Source organism: Coturnix japonica, chromosome 20, assembly GCF_001577835.2.
Source record: "Coturnix japonica isolate 7356 chromosome 20, Coturnix japonica 2.1, whole genome shotgun sequence".
NCBI classification, from domain to species: Eukaryota; Metazoa; Chordata; class Aves; order Galliformes; family Phasianidae; genus Coturnix; species Coturnix japonica.
Window position 1 is genome coordinate 7,140,072 of NC_029535.1, and position 7,956 is coordinate 7,148,027.

Sequence of the window (7,956 nt, forward strand, 5' to 3'; positions counted from 1 at the left end):
GCTGCAGCCATGCCTCCAACCTCCTCACACAGGTGCTGCTTTGCCCTTTAGCTGTGGTTTTTCTCTGGGCTGGAAGGAGAAGCAGATGAGTCCTTCCCATGTTGGCTCAGTTTTCCTTCACCTCCTTGAACCTGCAACATATGGGCTGCAAACACACAAGGAGAGCAGCATTTGCCTTCCAAGGTGCTGCAAACGTGCAGGGGAGTACAAAGACGGTGGGAAAGCGGGTGGCAGCTGTTCTCAATGAAGCACAAAACGATGATGGAAATGCATCTGTCCATGCCCGGTTTTGGCACAACATGTCGAGTCAGGAAACACATTGTAAGTTTTCAGGATCCCACCTGCATTCACCTGTTGCTGTCACTGTTGCTCAGATTTTTCCCAATAGCCCAACATATGAATATTTGGTGCTCTAAAAACAAAACGATGGGGTGGTTTGCAGGGCACACTGGCATTGTGGTCCCTGTGCCTGGCTCTCACCACCGAGGAGGAGACCAATGACATCTGGAGGTTTTAACCATTTCCTCTAGGATCCAAATGCTGATCCTGCTCAAATCCATCTTTATTTTCTCCCATGGAGACAGGGGAACTGCGTCCATTCTCAGCTGGCTCCTGCTTGGCTGAACCAGGGAGGACCCTGTTGTGCTCTGACACTTCTTGGCTCTCCTGTGAGTGGCCATGACTCACTGCACCGAGCAGTCCTCCTATCACACACTCCTCCATCTCTGCTCTATGATATCCATTTCCCTTTGTCGCTTTCTCCTCCTCTGGCCAAAGCAAAATAAAAAATTAAGTGTGAATCTCAGAACCAAAGATGCTTTGGGTTGTTTGTGTTTTTGGTTTTTTCTTTAAGCAGACACTGAGAAGTGAGGAAAAACCCTCCTTGTAAATTATAGTCCCATGAAAACAGCTCCATTTGCACAGAGAGTTTGGCAAATTACAGAAGATGCAAATGTCAATTGAAGGAACTCTGGCAGTAAATATTTTTCACGACTGCTTCGTTAGCAAAACTTGTCATTAGAATGGCTCCTGCTCTCTGGAGCTGGGGAGGGATGACAGCTCTTTAGTGTTTGGTGGATTTCAACACTTTCCCCATAAAACACAGCTATGCCATTTATTCCCATGTAATGAATCCATTGGTACTATCTTTCTTAAAGACAAGAAAGCTTATTTTGAAGTTCAGCTGTGGCACAGACACAGAGAGATGTTCCACTGCTCTCCTCTTCCAGGTGGACACCCAACAGATGGAGCCTGGAAGCACCACTCCTCATTGTTTCCATCTTCTCCATAATAGGGGGGGTGCTCACCCTGTGCCTGTCACCAAAGAGTGCGAAGAGAGAAACTGGGTGTTTCATGTAGCCGCAGAACCCAGAAGGTGAAGAAAAGGACTCAGCTAAGCAAGCACTGTGCTTACACATACAAATTGCTAAGCTGGCGCTAGCAGCATTGAGCTCTCCTTCTAGGGCCAACATCTTTGGACATGTCAGATTTGCCTTCAGGCCCCATTCCTAATCTGTACAGCTTGGCGTGGTGGAACTGCAGCATGTGCCATTGTGCAATGGTTCCAGCTGTACGAAGCAAGGATTTATGTCCCTTCCTCACAAGCGTCTCTTCTATTTGTGAAGTTTTGCTCTCCAAGTGTAAAACTCATATTGAGAACATGATTTCTTTGGGCCACTATTTCTGCTGAGCCACACCAATGGCTGGGGCAGAACTCTGACTTTCTGAATCCCTCCAAATCTCCTTGTCCTGCCCCAATAACTGCAAAACCGCTGCACCCACACACTGAGATCTTGATCTCAGTCCTGAGGCTCCTTTCTCGTTTGCGAGTTTTTCAGCAAGTTCCCTTCTGCACACTGGTGAAAGATGTGCCCACTCCGTGCTCTGTGCAGACCTGAGTGTGCAAACAGAGCCTAGAGGTGCAGGGCTTCACCGCCTGCCTGGCCTGGCTGCTCACAGTGCTGTGATTTATGCTTTGATTTGTGAATGCCTTTTCCTGCCAGGTGATTGCATGGGCCTTCGCCTGCACATTATTTTTGCATTCGCTTTTGCTTCCCCCTTCCCACCCCCACCCCCACCCCCAGTTCTCACGAAATGGTTCTCATTTTTATGAAAGCAATCTATTCTTGAGGCTGCCAAAGGCTTATCAGGTTCGGCATACGTTCAGACAAGTTGTGCCTGGCGATCTGGGGAGAAGAAAATGAATGAAAGCAACAGCACAGGGGAGGCCGAGAGGGGCCAGGCTCCAGCATGGAGATTTTGGCTCCAGGCGAGGGTGGAGGTGAGGAGCTGAGCTGAAGAAGGACAGAAACAGGGCAAAGGGAGTTGGGGGGAGACTTCAGCCCCCCCTCACCCCTCGAGGTATTTGCAATAGCATCACTGCCAATCCAGAGCTGCTCTCCTCGCAGGAAAGGGTGGTGGTGAGTGCTCCTTTAAGAAACTCCTTGGAAACTTCAAGAGAAGATGAATCTTCCTCTTGACGAATTAATTTTCTCCCTCCGCCTGACCTGTCAGCCTGCACTGCCAGCAAAGTTCCCATTAGCTGTGGTGGAGTTTGCCAACATTCGCTCAGCTCCAAGCCCCGCAGAAATCCACTGGAGCCTTTCCATTGATTTCGAGGAGCTCCGGGTCAAATCCCCGACTGCGGGACGAGGCGCGAGTATGCGCTGCTGTGAGTGATGAGCTGTGGGACGACGTCTTCATCGCTGGGCAGGGCCAGGAGGAGGGCTGGGGATGCTAAGTGGAACCATCCTGCAGTGAGGTCATTTGCTTCGCTGCGCTCCTTCCCTTCTCCCAGGGAGGAGATGGCAACTTTCGTGCTGAGACTGAGGGCTTTATTTCCCATCTGTTCTCCACTCTGTCCCTGAGGCTGTCACCCACAGCACTGCCACCTCTGCTGTCCTGCAGCCCCCGAGGAGAAACTACCCTGACCCAACAGCTTATGAGTGCTCCTCAAGAGGCAGCCAAACACGGCCTTTATCAGTGCATGAGAGCTTGCAAAGATAACGCTTCAAAGAAAACACGTTCTAAATACACCTTTAAAAGCCTTAAAATGTAATTCCATAAATGTTTGTGTTACTTGGGAGAGAGATAAAGCGAAGTGGTATTGCTGAATTGGAGCGGGGCTGAATACCTGCAAACTTCTCCTGTGTCCCTATCAGATGAATAGTTTACTTATTAACCTGGAGCTGCCTACTGCAGAGCCCTTTCCTTTCTCAATGATCTTCTCCATGCAGTGGGCTCTGTTTGCTCGTGGCAATGCTGCTCTGCTAGGACATGGGCACTGGTGCAAATCAGAGCAAAACCTTGAATTGAAATCCTTCCCAGTGATCCAGCCAAACACAAACAGTTCCAGCTGTGCACCTCTGGAGATGCCGCCCAACTGCAGCAGGAGGTGAGGACATTTTCCATGGGAAGACTACGGGAAGCCAACAGCCCTCACGGTGGGTACGTGGTTGTGGCTTCATGGGGAGATTGGTGATGTATTTTCCAATTAGTTTTCCTGCCCTCTGTTTGGTTTTATTGGGAAGGCAGCATGTGGCTTGATGGGTTAATGGCACATTGAGACAAAGCATTACATCAGTACCTTTATAAACCTTAAGCCTCACAAGCATCAACCCCAAACAGCTGTTTTAGGACTGAGGATGCTCACATGCCTTCAAACCACATTGGTTGGGCTTGGCCATTGGTGCAGAGTTTGGTGCCCATCCACCAATCTCTTTGTGCATTCAGCAGCTGGGCACAGGCAGGGTTGGCCCTGAGGGGCTGCATTCCCCAGCACAGGGGCAGTACAAATCCATCTCAACTCTTGTATCCTTCAGTGGTCTCAGTCTCATATAATTAACATTATTCTTAAGGTGCCCTAAACCCTGCGTGCACCTTTCTCTGTATTTAACCTCTACACATTACAGGTAACCTCTTTTCAATCTCCAGCACTTTCTCCTTTGCAAAACAAACCCTTGGGATTTCTTTGGATTCTAGAAAGCAAGAGTTTGAATAGTTGGTTTAGATCCAGAAGCATTTTCTTCTCTCCCTCTCTCTAAGCCAGGGAAAAAGGCATTTTGCAACCTCTTTGAGCTATGCAATGTTAAAAGCTGCTTGGAGAAAGGGGCAAGGGGTGGCCTGGGGCACTGCTAACTCCAGCAACAACAGCAGGGAACCAAAGTCCTCCCCACCCCACAGAGCACACTGACCATCAGGAACCAGGATAAGCAAATACTGTGCAGGAGGGCAGCTCCACACTGCTCCAAGAGGCTCTGCAAGCCCCAGGGCAGCGGGAAGGCTGCTGTGAGTGGTGTGCCCTGTGAGATTGAAATCAGGAGACAGCAGAGATGAAGCATCACAGAGAGGGAAATCCTGTGTTTTCTCTCAAGGAGATGTTGTCACTCCTTTATCTAGTTTGCAAGATATCTAGGCTGCGTATATGTTGAGCTGTCAGTGCCTGGGACACTGAACATATTCCTTTCTGCTTAGCAACTGGGCTGAGCAGCCAAAGCAATGCAATGGGTGCAGCAGCTTCACGGGCAGCCTGAGCAGCCCAATCCTTCTCCAAAAGTCCATTGGAATCCCAGTTCTACATTTGCCCACTGGTGTTCAGCAGGAGCCCAGCATGTAGGGTGACAGATCAATGTTCCAGCTTGGCCAATGCCATTCACCACCAGTAAATAAACAGCGTAATCATTTCTATGATCATTCTGATGACCATGTCTGAGCCCACCCAGAGGCTCCAGTGTCAAATACTTCTCCTGGTGGTGACTGATGCCAGGTGCTCCAAATTCAAACTGTTAGAAACAAGTGAGAAGTGATGGGCAGGCAGAGTTACCTTGGGGCACATGTCCGGAGCAGCTAACCATGCTTGTTGGGACCATCAGCACATGAGAAGAAAACACATTAAAATAGCACCTTTGCCATTTTTGTATGCCAAACAAGGCTCTGAGGGATCTACTTTTGGGGACAGATTTTGGGCTCCGTTCATGCTTAGATTATTTCCATATGGGATTCTCTGGCTTGATGGAGATGTCCATCATGGAGTGACAGTGGATATTCTTATTAAACAACATTAAGAATGCTGAGGGCCACCACAAAGGTTAATTAATTAGAAATTAATGACTCATTCTAGCTGGGTTATGGAGCAAAGAGATACCTAAAGATGCATTCAAGGTGGAATGTCATGAAGAGAAGGCAAAGGAGCCAAAAGCATCTTCCCCTCCTGCCTCGCAAAGCTGGACATGGCTCCAGTGTGGGAATCTGCTCCTAGTATGGTTTATACAGCACAAACTCAATGCAATTCATCTAAAAATGCAGCAAGAAGAAACCATTCTCCAAAATGGCAGTTCCCTGAGGTGATGCTCTTCTTTCCAGACACACGGTCTGATTTTTGGGTGTCCTGTGTGGAGCCAGGAGCTGGATTTGATGATCCTTTTGTGTCTCTTCCAACTTGGGATATTCTATAATTCTTCCAGTCAAATTGCCTATGTTAATTGCAAAGAATCTGCTTTTTCTTCTATTGTGCCTGGATGTTATGCTTTTCTTTCCACAGGAGCTGAGTGTTGTACAGCAGCAATTCATTCATTCTGCCTCAGAGGAAACAAGGGAGATATTTCTTTAGTTTGTGACAGCTTTGTAGCATGAATTGCCTCATGTTTTACAATGCTCCCTTGCAGTGTGCTGTGCATGCATGCTAGCACTGATAATTTTCAGCTAACAGTGGTATTCAATCATCAGATAAAAACTAATGAAGGAGAGAGACAGAAGATGTGATGATGATGAGAGGGAGGAATTCAGAGTAGTAGAGGGGGGCAGCCATCATCCAGGCAGGGCTGCTGAATTGATGTGAGTGATAATTAACATTCTGATTCATTAAGCATGGCTCATTGTATGGCTTCATTGATGGGAAGATTTCAGAGCTGGTGCCAAGCAACAGGAAGTTTCTCCAGGGCTCATCCTGTCCATGTTGTCCTGGTGCAGGACAGAGGTGCCCCTCAGGTGGCTAAGGGATATAGTGGGTACAGTGAGGATGGTCTGATTTGTTGACCTTTGTGGGTTTTTTCAGCCTTAATGATTCTATAATTAATATAAAATAAAAAATAGAAACAGAGCTTAAACAGGACATGTCTGAGGGTGCAAGCAAGAGAAGAGTATGGAGAGGCCGATGCTCAAATATTTCCCCATTCTCAGTATTTACTCAGCAGCTCATCTGCACTGAACCTCCATTGATGTCCTCTCAGGTAGCAATGCTGAGGGCTCCCAGCTTCAGTTGTCGTTACCCCACCAAGTTTTCTGGGATACTGCAACAGTTAAGAAAGCTGAAATCCAGCACTCAGCTCCTCCAGCCTTCTTTTCTATGTGCAGAAAGCCTTTACATCTCCTGAATGGCAATACACGGTGTAAAGGAGTTACTGCTGCAGAGACAGGGATGGCCACATTACTCATGTGCAGCCAAGTGCTGAATCATCCGGGTCACCTTATGAGATGCCATCTATACTTGTCATACAGATTTTACAGAAGGAATATTTCCTGGATGTTTTAGGGAGCATTAATACCATTTATATGTATTGCTTCTTTTATCCCTTTGCATAAAAAGCCAGGTGAATCTGGCTGCCCAGAACTTGTAAGGAGAAAAGAGTTACAGTTCAGACATTTCAAAAACCTCTAAAATGCACCTGCAATGGGCTTCTCATCCATCACTGTGCTGTTATTTTAAGCTTCAGCATCCTGGGACTTCCCCACCCTTCAAGAGAGCGTTGAACCACAGGGACATGAACAGTTCTTCTTGAGGAACTTCAATACGTTTCCTCTGCCCCTCTGCATTACAAGGACTCATAAACTCAGTCTGTTCGCCCCATGCCCAGTGCCCAGACTTTGTACCAACAGTGCTTTGAACGAGCAGCCGAGTTGCTCTGCTGGCTGCCCTGTACTTTTAAGTAGTGCATTTGGTCTCATGAGAATGCATCAAAATTTTGGTGCTTAGCGGAAAATAAAAATATTTGCACTCAGTTCATTTCTAGAGCTGCCCATAAAGTGCTCCCCCTCAGGGCACATCCAAGGAAAAGACTGGAAATAAAATATAAATTCTAAATAGCAGTAAAAAGTTTATCGCTTTGGGGGTTATGAGTGTTCAGCTTTTATTACTACAAAAATCAATTTACTGAACTTAGTTTTACTGCAAAATCAAAAAAGTTAAAGCCTGAATTCATTCTGTATCCACGGCTTTGCTGCTTCTCCCTTTTGTGACAGTGGTGGCTGGGGACAGGGGTGGTGATGGTGATGATGATTGGGTATGGTGATGGTGATAGTGAAGGGGGTGGTGATGGGGATGGAGATCAAGGCAAGAAGGGGATGGCTCTTCCCATTGCCCACAGCATGCCATTTTCTCCTTCCACCATTAAACTATATGTCTATTTATCAGCGCTGCTTTCACAGTAAATATTCCTATTAACCAAGCTTTCAAAGCCAACAAGGATTTCCAGCAAATACTCCTATTAATCAAGCTTCCAAACTATCAATCCCAAAACTTAAAATTACAGATCACATGTTATTTAACAGATCAATGCCACCCTTCCACAGCATGAGATGAAGCTGTGTTGCTAACAGAGATAACACCAGGCTGGCTGCTTTTTCCCCATAAGCCTGAGTGCAGAAGGGCTCAGGGTTGACCCTGCTTCCCTCTGGGAGTGGGGAGCTGTGCAGAAGCAGCGAACATTAACTATAGGAAATGACTGCCACCTCCAGCCCTCCGCCTGCTATTGGAGCCGGCGGCTCCTTGGGTGACTGGGGGAACGTGGAAACTTGTTTTACTGCTTGCTTGTCCTGAGATATAAACAGTCAGGCTCAGAGCACAGAAACACGAGATGGCAATTATCCCAGAGCTATTAGCTGCGTCTGAATATCATAGACTCGAAGCTCCCTTGATCCACTGGAATTTATATGACCGTTAATGGGGACTGTAAATTGCTG